The sequence below is a fragment of the Grampus griseus genome, assembly GCF_964374135.1.
Source record: "Grampus griseus genome assembly, chromosome: 16".
In the NCBI taxonomy this organism is placed as follows: domain Eukaryota; kingdom Metazoa; phylum Chordata; class Mammalia; order Artiodactyla; family Delphinidae; genus Grampus; species Grampus griseus.
Window position 1 is genome coordinate 6,471,139 of NC_139010.1, and position 13,078 is coordinate 6,484,216.

Below are 13,078 nucleotides of genomic sequence, written 5' to 3' on the forward strand. Positions count from 1 at the left end.
ACCTGCAAGCTTTCACAACTGCCCTAAAGGAAACCCTTATTCTGTAGCCAGTGGGCTAAAATTTCGAAAACCACACCCGAAGTCTGATCTATCAGGTGGCTGAATTACAACACACACTGATTTCCTAATCTAGCAGGATCTCTTATTTTCAAGTTAGAGCATTGGTTGGGAAGATGTGGTACCCTGAATATTGGTTTGGGAGCATATGAACAATTTAATGAAGCTGGCGACCTTGAACCTAGGGCCATGCTGAGCCATTTTGGAGTCTGAACCAAAGGATGAAGTCAGTAATATTGATTCTGTCTTTATTAAAAATTTTGATATTTTGTTCATTATAGATTTTTTTGCGTGAACTTTGATTTTTTAAATATTACGTTAAAATGTTGTTTATTTTGATTACAGAATTTTTGGCGCCCTCTTAACTTTTGCACCCAAGGCAGGTGCTACACTCTAGTCACCACCCTTCTTGAACCCCTAAATTCTGCCAGGTCTCCTTGATGAATAAAAGCAGGAGGTTACACTCATCCTTTATAAAGAATTGGGTCTCTCCTTCCCTGAAGAACCCATAATGACCTCCTTTGAGGCAGGTGCCTTGACGAGAGGAGTGGTAATCTTCCTAAGGACGCTACCACCTTTCACTGTTTCTAGACCTATAACCAGACTCAAATCAGAACTCTGATTGACACACCTAGTGAGGATGTCCTGGCCAGCATTATTCTGATTGGACAGGCTTGTGTCCTGATTAGTCAATGTTCATCTGTCATTAAGTATTTGGGCTATCACTCCAAACATACAATGTCATATTAATATGTTAAAATATTCAACATCCTGTTTTTAAAAATCTACTTGATATCATTGATATGATGAATTCTTCCACAATAACTGTATTTCTATTTCTGTTTTCATTTGTGGCAGTCTGGGCTCCAGATAGATAGATAGAAGATGGAGGGGCGGGATTGGTTTTGTTTTTTGTGTTTTTATGAAATTCAGCTCAGATAATTTACAATAATCTCTTCAATGTCAACTATAGTTTTTTGTGTTTGGAAATAAACTGTCTATAAAACTGTCTGGGCCTGGTGATCGTAGAAAACATGGAGATAGGGAGCAGTAGACAAGGAAAAAGTAAAAATTCCCTATAATTCCACACCTGGAGATAGCTCTTATGAAAACTGTGTTGTATATTTTAAGAAAAGTAAGGTTACAAAGCATAGGTTATTTGGGGGCTTCCCTGGTGGTACAGTGGTTAAGAATCTCCTGCCAATGCAGGGGACACGGGTTCAAGCCCTGGTCCTGAAAGATCCCACATGCCATGGAGCAACTAAGCCCATGTGCCACAACTACTGAGCCTGCACTCTAGAGCCCGCGAGGCACAATTACTGAAGCCCGTGTGCCACAACTACTGAAGCCCGCGTGCCTAGAGCCCATGCCCCACAACAGGAGAAGCCACCGCAATGAGAAGCCTGTGCACTGCAACCAAGAGTAGCCCTGGCTTACCGCAACTAGAAAGCCCACGTGCAGCAGCGAAAACAGATGGATCAGAGGTGAGTTTGAAGGGACAGTTTCTACCTGATTTTGCACGCTTCTGTCAAATTTTTACTTTTAGGATGTGTATATATTTCTTCTCAAATAACAAAAAAATGATAATACATTTTTAAGAAATGAAGAAAGATTTGAATATTAATAAAAAAGTCACAAGTCAAACATGGAGAAAAGTCTGGGTATGAAAATTTTGGACTTCAGGGTTCCCCATTTTTGCATTAATATATGACACTTTGGAATGTATCCCAGGAGCAAGTCCATGAATACTTCTTTTACTTTATTTACAAATTCATTCATTTTATTTTTAGTAACACGGTATCTAACTATAAAAGCCATACATATAATTGTAGAAAATGGGAAATACAGAGAAGTGTACAGAGAAAAGTAAAAATCCCCTGTAAACCCACATCTGGAGCCAGAACGTAGTAGCATTTTATTGCATATTTTATCAACACTAAGGTTACAAAGCATATATCATTTTGGATCACCCTTTTTCACTTTATAACAAATTGGGAACATTTTCCCAGTGTTCTCAATTATTCTTTTGCACTGTCATTTGTCAGTGCCTTCCTAGTCATCCATTATTGGATGGGCCGTAATTCCTTTAAGGAAGCCCCCGTTTTGGTCGTCGTTTGTTGTTACAGCAGGCTCCTGAGATTCATGGTTTGGATTTGTACACTTACTACTGGTGCATTCTTGGCTCACTCACCTAACCTCTAAAACTAAGTGTTCTCCTGTCAAATGGAAATGATACAGAGTGCCTCATGAGGCTTTTACAAGGCTCAAATGAGACGATATGTATAAAGTTTACGGCACATGGTAAGCACTGAATGAACGGTAGCTAATTTTTTGAAATATTGGTATGAACGTACGTGTAGATAAATTTTTGTATGCATTTATGATGTGCTGGTTAAGACAGAATTTTAGAGATGAAGTAGCTGAATCAAAGGTATATTCATAAAATTTTTGATAGGTATTTCCATAAGCTTTCATCAGGGGATATTAATGATATAGCAAAGACTCTTTTGCCTGAGGTATATGAGATGATTTTCATACCTTTCTTTACCAACTTTGGATAATTTAGAGCTTTTTTTAAATTGGCCATTTATATAGGCAAATATGGCAACATGTTTTAATTTTTATTTCTTTAATTACTAATGAGATTGAACATTTTCATATTTCATAAAATATCACTTATTATTACTTCTTTGAGGAATTCTTTGCTTTGTATTTTGTCCATTTTCCCAATGGGCTTGTCAGAACATTAAGAAAAATGGCAAAATTCTTACGTAGTCAAACACTAGTACTTTTATGGCTTCACATTTAATCCATCTACAGTTTATTGGGTGTTTGGTGTAAGTCAACGTTTATTGGGTGTTTGGTGTAAGTCAACTTTATTTTTCTAAGTAGTCTGTTGTACGAGGGCTTCTTGCCATGTGGATAAAGGTACATATGCGAGTCTAGAGCACCAGGATTTTCAATTCAAGTTTAAAAGTTTTATAAGTGCAGGAAGTAGTAGAATTAAATCAGTTGCCAGAATTTATCAAAAACACAAAAGAGATGAATATATTTCCCTAAGCCTGGGCTTAACTAAAACCACAGGGGCAAACGTTTTATCACTTGGAAGCCATTTTCTCAAAATACTGACCCCAGGAAGGTCAGACATACGAAGAAGTTCTGGGTTTTAGTCTTTCACATGAGAAAGCATTTATCAAATATAATGCTGTTTTTTAATTTCAGTATCAACAGCTTCATCTAAAAGTTATCACATTTCTTATAAGCTACAAAATCATGAACTAAGTCAGTTTTTACTGGGGAGACCCATGATTGGGTGTGGACCATAAAGTAACCTCAGTTATGTAGTACATGATTTTCTTATGACCATAGAAACCCTGGTTTTCTTGCTAATTAAAAGAGTAGAATATATAAATGTATTTTATAAATATAATATATATAAATGACTATGTGTGTGTGTATTTCTTCCATAATGCAACACCTTTAACTTACAAAGGAAGAAACTGAGGCTAGAAGTATAGTCTCTAAATATTTTTTATTTCACAACCTTAATAAAAAGGGGTATTTATGTATATATATATTTCTGAATCATATTCGTGTACTAGTTATTAAAGTTTAATGTACTTTGTAAAACACAACACACACACTAAACTTTTAAATGATGCGACGCAAAGAGATGTAACTAGAAATTCTGATATCGTCCTTCCTCACCCCAATGGGTCACATCCCAAGGACATATTCCACCCCCTCATTTTGAAATAACCAACTTAAGAGTTTAAGTGACTTGTCCGCAGTTGTGTGTAGCAGAAGAGAACTATAATTGCGGTTTTCTAACTTCAAGATGCATTTATTGCTAGTTCATTGACCTTTTCCTTCCAAATATATCCTCAAGTTAGAACTGGGCCAGGATCGACTGGGTTAATAGCTTCCACTCCTGTAAACTCTATACTTAGAAATAGCTTATTTCCACAAATAACTGAACTTTAGATTCCAGGCTAATACTAAAGGCACACTGGTAATAGCTCAGAATCCCCCTAAATTGACTTGAAGGTTATATCAGAGGGAAAGCTTCAAATTATTAATTTCCTGCCAGTCTTGTCCAACCCTGGCTTAGAACTGTGGTATATTCTTGGAAAGCACTTCCCACCCCACCACAAGGCACTGAACCAACTCTTAACATCCTAACATTATAACACAGACATTTCTTTAGGAACATAACTTTGTCTTCTTGCCCTTGAAAAAAAAAAAAAAAAGATGTGTTTTCCTAAACCACATCTTCCCACAGCTGCAAATAACTTTACAATCTCATAAACTGAATTTCTGAAATCTATCTAGCTTGATACGACCAGAAGTCTCCTAAACCAAATGTTGTAAAGTAGGAGCGTTTATACTTTAGAAAGAGCTAAGAAAAAATTAAACAGCTACAAGGTGTAAGTTCACGGACAATTATTATCTTGACATTTGGGTGAGTGTGACTCAGTGTCTCCATCAGAACACCAGGCACAGCGTGTTCTGTTTCAGAATTTCTCAAACCAGGCATGTAGGGCTCTGAGCTCTCTAAGGATTTTGTGTGAACACGTATACGTGGATGTGTGCGCGTGCTTTCACGGGATGGTAATCTGAGCCATATTTGTGTGTGATGCATGTTCTGGACCATATGAAGGGTCATCTTAAACTTAAGTGTCACCACGCAACGTCAGTGCTTGGATTTCTCCTTGGGTTTATGACTGCAGCTAAGTAGAGGCTCTCGAGTTACTGTGGACCGACTCAGTCCATTCCATTGCCCATGTGGAAAACCCATTTCAAACCTGGCAGCCTTGTAAAAGAGATGTGGACACCATGGACCCCTACACCACAAGTCCCATGTCCATGTGGTTAACTGTGGACAGCCTTTCAAGTCAGAAGTAACAGAATCTACACAATCGCCCGAGCTCTCATCCCACCAAGAGACGTGCCTGGGTCAGGCAGTGCTGGACTTCTTAAAGCATGAGGTGTCCCACTAGGGAGGTGCCCCATTCCTATACTGCTCGACATCTTTATAAGGGGAGAGGCAGGGCACATCTATGTGGCTATGAAAACAGTGGAAGCTTCCTGCTCAGGAAACTGCAATTGTCAGGAAAGGAGAACCTCTGGGTCCCAGAGGCTAGTGTCAGCCTGTTCTTCTGTTAAGCCTACTCAGATCTTCAACGCCAGCTCTCTGCTAAGCTACTGACATGGCGTAAGAAATGAACCTCCAAGGCTACCTGGATTTGTCTGTTCTCACTAGTTTAAGCTAAAAGGCACTTTGTTGGCTCCCCTAACTTGGAAGGCCGCAGGTGGAGCTCACTCCAGAGACCTAATCCATGTCACGGAGATTGTCTGCCTCTCAGTTCTGTTGCTTGTTGTGTGAGGACCTCACTGAGAACAGACTTTCTCCAGCAAAGATGGGGGTAGGTCAAGGGAGAGGTGTGGTGATGATGGCCACATAAGAGCAGAAGGCTTAATAGGCACGTGAAAAGATGCTCAACATCGCTAATCATTAGAGAAATGCAAATCTAAGCTACAATGAGCTATCACCTCACACCAGTCAAGAATGGCTATCATTAAAAAGTCTACAGATAACAAAAGCTGGACAGGGTGTGGAGAAAAGGGAACCCTCCTACACTGTTGGTGAGAATGTAAATTGGTGCAGCCACTATGGAAAACAGTATGGAGTTTCCTTAAAAAACTAAAAATAGAGTTACCATATGAGCCAGCAATCCCACTCCTGGGCATATATCTGAACAAAACTATAATTCAAAAAGATCCATGCACCCCAATGTTCATAGCAGCACTACTTACAATAGCCAAGACATGGAAACAACTTAAGTGTCCATTGACAGATGAATGGACAAGGAAGATGTGATATATATATATGTGTGTGTGTGACTTTGTACTATTTTAGATTTTAATTTTCTGTTTTGTTTTTAATAATTTTTGTTTAAAGAAAAAAATGTATTTATACATTTCATTTTCAATACATTTTTGCATAAAGGAAAAGAAGAGAAAGACAAATACCACAGATACCACTTATATGTGAATCTAAAATATGAAACAAATGAACCTATCTATGAAACAAAAACAGACTCACAGACATAGAGAACTGACTTGTGGTTGCCAAGGTGGAGGGGCGTGGGGGAGGGATGGATTGGGAGTTTGGGATTAGCAGATGCAAACTATTATCTATAAGATGGATAAACAACAAGGTCCTACTGTAGAGCGCAGGGAACTATATTCAATAGCCTGTGATAAAACTTAATGGAAAAGAATATGAAAAAGAATGTATATATATGTATAATGGAGTCACTTTACTGTACAGCTGAAACTAAACACAACATTGTAAATCAACTACACTTCAATAAAACTTAAAAGAAAAAGAGCAGAAGGCTTATCACAGCCACATGAAGCCACCCCAGAAGAAGAAAGAGCCCCGTCCTTGTAGTATCCATGTATAAAATACCAGGGTAGGGCTCTTACCTGCTTGGGTCATTTGTCCATCCATAGGGCCAGAGAGATGGATACTAGGATCCAAATCCAGGTCACATGGGCACTCCTTTGAAGGGTGGGTTAGTAAGCTTTGCTGCTTATCATCATGCAGGAGGTAGGGAAGGACGGTTACGTAAGAGAAGGGACATTAGGAAGAAGAGAATCAACTGACGCTCTGTACATAGGCAAAGGAGAACAGAGCAGACCAATCAGAAGTGATGCATTTGAGCTAAATGAATGCCCGATGGCATTGCAGCATGGCCTGTAATTAAAGGTTTCCCAGTAGTTTGAATAAAAAGAAGTGGTGGTAAAATTACGATCTCATGGCACCTGGTAGCGTGCCAACTTTAAAAACGACAGCTTTACAGCATCAGTATCATGTTCACACTGCTAATGTGATTTAATAGTTCCACTAAAACTCTATCGGCACCACATTAATGTTTGTTTGTTCATTTGTTTTCTACTGGATATTTCTGTATTTAATCAGTATATATTTTGTTTTATATTTGTTAGGTAATTGCACACCTGGCTTATGTATTTCGCTAACATTATAGTAAAAACGATGTTAGTCAATACTGTTTGACTCCTTCCTTTCTAAGAGATCCATGCTATACTTAACTCTGAGAAGCCTTGCTGGCATCTCCATTTCACCTGAGATCCACTCTCTTTTTCTTTTTCGAGGCTAAACACTAGAACTCCCTCAATCTTGTTTCATATGATTAGAGTTTTGAGTTCCTTTGGACTAAGGATTCCCGAATGAAGGGCTGTGTTCTTTGGGGGGGGCGTATATTAGAATCATCTGACGGGCCCTGTCAAGCCCCGCAGGCACCCCTAGCACTCTGAAATGGTCCTTTAGGAGATGCAGTCTCTGTCGCTGAGAACCACTGCCACAGTAATCCGCTTTCACAATGGACTATCTGATGGGCCTCAAGAGTACCGTGGTGGATAACAGGGCAAAAATCATGGCTTTTGAACGCCAACCCCTTTAAGTATAGCACCCAGAACTAAACACAACAGTCTACATATGGTCTAGTTGCTAAAATGCAGACAGAAGAACTTGAGTTGAATCTACAATTCTATTCATTGCATTCCTGGCTCTCAATTCCACCTCTCCATTTACTTTGAATCTCCTGATACTGACCGTTGGTAGACAGGGAGTGGGCGGCCCAGATCTTCCTCCAAGAAAGAACTTGCTGCCCAGCTGCCTGCTTCTGCAGGGTCTGCTTCGGTCACAGAGCCTGTCTGGCCTGAGGTCCATGGCTTTCCTGGAATATCCTGCCCCTGGTGACCATTTTGGCCAGCCAGGGACACTCTGAGGACCGATCCGTGATTTGGAACTCCCTGGCAAGTCAGCCCAGGGTTCCCTGGGACTGCATCACAGTTCACACCTTCCTCTGCTCATGCCTGCTTCCTCCTTATTAGGGACTGTGTGTCGCCCCCAAATTCATATGTTGAAGCCTAATCCCCAGAGTGATGGTCTTTGGAGGTGGGCCTTTGGGAGGTGATTGGGTCATGAGCGTAAAGCCCTCAGGAATGGGATTCATGCTCTTATAAAAGAGACCCCGGAGAGCTCCCACACCTCTTCCACCACGTGAGGACGCAGGGAGAAGACGGCCATACATGAACCAGCCAGTGGGCTCTCATCAGACACCAAATCTGTCGGCGCCTTGACCTTGGACTTCCAGCCTCTAGAACTATGAGAAATGAATATTGTTTATAAGCCGCCCAGTCTGTGGTGTTCTGTTTTAGCAACTGTAAGGGACTAAAGCATACCCCCTTCCTCTCACATGTTTGATCTCTCATAAACACCTTGCACCCCTAACTCCACCTCAGCACCTGCGCCTGGAGACTGACTATGCTCTCCTGGCTGCCCTACTGTGTGCTAATCCTCCCAACACCTTGACATTCCTGCTACATCCTTCACAGCCAGATGTACTTCACTGTGACACTCTGCTCAAGGATTCCCAAATGCAGATCTCTGGGATACAGAGAGAGCAAAAAGCAGTTTTGCTCTATAAGTAGACTTATAAGCATTGTTTTTATCCTGAAAAATTCATAATACTCAGCATTGATGGAACCAGTGCTTATTATGTGTCAGGCACTCTTTTAAAGCACTTTATGTGAATTAATTCATAACAACCCTATTGTTGATACAGTTATTACTCCAGTTATCTAGGTGAGGAAACCGGGGCATAGAACATAATCCAGGCAGTGAGTTGGCAGAGCTAGGGTTTATGTTTAGGCAGCCTCACTGCAGAGCCCACCACGCCAGTGGTCCTCAGCTTTGGGGTGCACCAGTATCACCTGGAGGACTGGCCCCCCTCCTGAATTTTCGGTGCAGCAGATCTTAGGTGGAAACAGAATATCTGCATCTCCAACAAGTTTCCAGGTGACGCTGATAATGCTGTTCAGGGACCACATCTGGCAACCACTGTGCTTCACGATACGGCCTCTTAAGTGAAGTAACAACTGCCGTCACTGGGGATGCAGTACATTTTTCCACATGATAAATAAGGGTTTCCAAATACAATAAGTTTGTGGAACACCAGCTAGATAATCTTGTCAAGGCTTCTCCAATATCATGCATTTCTCATCTTCTGGGTGCCGGGCCTCACTCTGTTACTCATGAGTGGCTGAGTACCTATGGCAACAGCATCCTGATTACAAAACCCCGTGTTGCTTTCCTTGGGTGTTGATAGGAGCCTAGAATTGATGCATAAAGGCTAATATACTGAAGCGTGCATATTACTTAGATTTTTTAAAAAGTGAGAATGGTTATTTTTTTAACATCTTTATTGGAGTGTAATTGCTTTACAATGGTGTGTTAGTTTCTGCTTTATAACAAAGTGAACCAGCTATACATATACATATATCCCCATATCTCCTCCCTCTTGCATCTCCCTCCCACCCTCCCTATCCCACCCCTCTAGGTGGGCACAAAGCACCAAGCTCATCTCCTAGTGCTGTGCGGCTGCTTCCCACTAGCTATCTACCTTACGTTTGGTAGTGTATATATGTCCATGCCACTCTCTCTCTTCGTCCCAGCTTACCCTTCCCCCTCCCCGTGTCCTCAAGTCCATTCTCTACGTCTGCATCTTTATTCCTGTCCTGCCCCTAGGTTCATCAGAACCCTTTTCTCTTAGAGTCCATATATATGTGTTAGCATATGGTATTTATTTTTCTCTTTCTGACTTACTTCACTCTGTATGACAGACTCTAGGTCCATCCACCTCACTACAAATAACTCAAATTAGTTTCTTTTTATGGCTGAGTAATATTCCATTGTATATATGTGCCACATCTTCTTTATCCATTCATCTGTCGATGGACATTTAGGTTGTTTTCATGTCCTGGCTATTGTAAATAGAGCTGCAGTGAACATTGTGGTACATGTCTCTTTTTGAATTATGGTTTTCTCAGGGTATATGCCCAGTAGTGGGATTGCTGGGTCGTATGGTAGTTCTGATTTTAGTTTTTTAAGGAATCTCCATACTGTTCTCCATAGTGGCTGTATGGGTCGTATGGTAGTTCTGATTTTAGTTTTTTAAGGAATCTCCATACTGTTCTCCATAGTGGCTGTATCAATTTACATTCCTACCAACAGTGCAAGAGGGTTCCCTTTTCTCCACACACTCTCCAGTATTTATTGTTTGTAGATTTTTTTTTTTTTTTTTGCGGTACGCGGGCCTCTAACTGTTGTGGCCTCTCCCATTGCGGGCCACAGGCTCCGGACGCGCAGGCTCAGCGGCCATGGCTCACGGGCCCAGCTGCTCCGCGGCATGTGGGATCCTCCCAGACCGGGGCACGAACCCGTGTCCCCTGCATCGGCAGGCGGACTCTCAACCACTGCACCACCAGGGAAGCCCCTGTTTGTAGATTTTTTGATGATGGCCATGCTGACTGGTGTGAGGTTATACCTCACTGTAGTTTTGATTTGCATTTCTCTAATGATTAGTGATGTTGAGCATCCTTTAATGTGTTTGTTGGCAATCTGTATATCTTCTTTGGAGAAATGTCTATTTAGGTCTTCTGCCCATTTTTGGATTGTGTTGTTTGGTTTTTTTTATATTGAACTGCATGAGTTGCTTGTAAATTTTGGAGATTAATCCTTTGTCAGTTGCTTCGTTTGCAAATAGTTTCTCCCATTCTGAGGGTTGTCTTCTCGTCTTGTTTATGGTTTCCTTTGCTGTGCAAAAGTTTTTAGTTTCATTAGGTCCCATTTGTTTATTTTTGTTTTTATTTCCACTTCTCTAGGAGGTGGGTCATAAAGGATCTTGCTGTGATTTATGTCACAGAGTGTTCTGCTTATGTTTTCCTCTAAGAGTTTTGTATAGTGTCTGGTCTTACATTTAATCTTTAATCCATTTTGAGTTTATTTTTGTATATGGTGTTAGGGACTGTTCTAATTTCATTCTTTTACATGTAGCTGGCCAGTTTTCCCAGCACCACTTATTGAAGAGGCTGTCTTTTCTCCATTGTATATTCTTGCCTCCTTTATCAAAAATAAGGTGACCATATGTGCATGGGATTATCTCTGAGATGTCTATCCTGTTCCATTGATCTGTATTTCTGTTTTTGTGCCAGTACCATACTGTCTTGATTACTGTAGCTTTGTATTATAGTCTGAAGTCAGGGAGCCTGATTCTTCCAGCTCCGTTTTTCTTTCTCAAGATTGCTCTGGCTATCCAGGGTCTTTTTTGTTCCCATACACGTTGTGAAGCTCTTTGTTCTAGTTATGTGAGAAATGCCATTGTTGGTTTGATAGGGATTGCATTGAATCTGTAGATTGCTTTGGGTAGTATAGTCATTTTCACAATGTTGATTCTTCCAATCCAAGAACATGGTATATCTCTCCATCTGTTTGTATCATCTTTAATTTCTCTCATCAGTGTCTTATAGTTTTCTGCATTCAGGTCTTTTGTCTCCTTATGTAGGTTTATTCCTAGGTGTTTTATTCTTTTTGTTGCAATGGTGTTTCCTTAATATCTCTTTCAGATTTTTCATCATTAGTGTATAGGAATGCAAGAGATTACTGTGCATTAATTTTGTATCCTGCTACTTTACCATATTCATTGATTAGCTCTAGTAGTTTTCTGGTAGCATCTTCAGGATTCTCTATGTATAGTATCTATGTATAATACTATACTATAGTATAGTCATCTGCAAACAGTGAGAGCTTTACTTCTTCTTTTCCAATTTGGATTCCTTTCATTTCTTTTCCTTCTCTGATTGCTGTGGCTAAAACTTCCAAAACTATGTTGAATAACAGTGGTGAGAGTGGACAACTTTGTCTTGTTCCTGATCTTAGAGGAAATGGTTGCAGTTTTTCACCATTGAGAACGATGTTGGCTGTGGCTTTGTCATATATGGCCTTTATTATGTTGAGGTAGGTTCCCTCTATGCCTACTTCCTGGAGGGTTTTTATCATAAATGGGTGTTGAATTTTGTCAGAAGCTTTCTCTGCATCTATTGATATGATCACATGGTTTTTCTCCTTCAATTTGTTAATATGGTTTATCACATTGATTGATTTGCATATATTGAAGACTCCTTGCATTCCTGGGATAAACCCCACTTGATCATGGTGTATAATGTTCTGTTGGATTCTGTTTGCCAGCATTTTGTTGAGGATTTTTGCATCTATGTTCATCAGTGATATTGGCCTGTAGTTTTCTTTCTTTGTGACATCTTTGTCTGGTTTTCATATGTGGGTGATGGTGGCCTCGTAAAATTAGTTTGGGAGTGTTCCTCCCACTGCTATATTTTGGAAGAATTTGAGAGGGATAGGTGTTAACTCTTCTCTAAATGTTTGATAGAATTCCCCTGTGAAGTCATCTGCTCCTGGGCTTCTGTTTGTTGGAAGATTTTTAATCAGAGTCTCAATTTCAGTGCTTGTGATTGATCTCTTTATATTTTCTATTTTTCCTGGTTCAGTCTCAGAACGTTGTGTTTTTCTAAGAATTTGTTCATTTCTTCCAGGTTGTCCATTTTATTGGCATATAGTTTTTTGTAGTAATCTCTCATGATCCTTTGAATTTCTGCAGTGTCAGTTGTTACTTCTCCTTTTTTATTTCTAATTTTATTGATTGGAGTCTTCACCCTTTTTCTTGATGAGTCTGACTAATGATTTGTCAATTTCGTTTATCTTCTCAAAGAACAAACTTTTAGTGTTATTGATCTTTGTTATTGTTTCCTTCCATTCTTTTTAATTTATTTCTGATCTGATTTTTATGATTTCTTTCCTCCTGCTAACTTTGGGGGTTTTTTTGTTCTTCTTTCTCTAATTGCTCTAGGTGCGAGGTTAGGCTGTGTATTTGAGATGTTTCTTGTTTCTCGAGGTAGGATTGTATTGCTCTAAATGTCCCTCTTAGAACTGTTTTTGCTGCATCCCATAGTTTTTGGGTTCTCGTGTTTTCATTGCCATTTGTTTCTAGGTAGTTTTTGATTTCCTATTTGATTTCTTCAGTAAGCTCTTGGTTATTTCGCAGTGTATTGTTTAGCCTCCATGTGTTTGTATTTT

General features: G+C 40.0%; 1 long non-coding RNA gene across 2 annotated transcripts in view; it reads right to left on the bottom strand.

The window, feature by feature from the left end:
* The window catches only part of LOC309834920, a 77,956-nt gene that overhangs the window by 57,947 nt on the left and 6,931 nt on the right, over window positions 1-13,078 (bottom strand). Inside the window, exon 1 of one of the 2 annotated variants that reach the window (XR_014297909.1) lies at window positions 6,550-6,723. The exons of the other annotated variant lie outside the window; for it this stretch is intronic. This is a non-coding gene — a long non-coding RNA (uncharacterized lncRNA). Of the gene's footprint in view, window positions 1-6,549; window positions 6,724-13,078 lie in introns of those variants that run through there. 2 annotated transcript variants of the gene reach the window in all.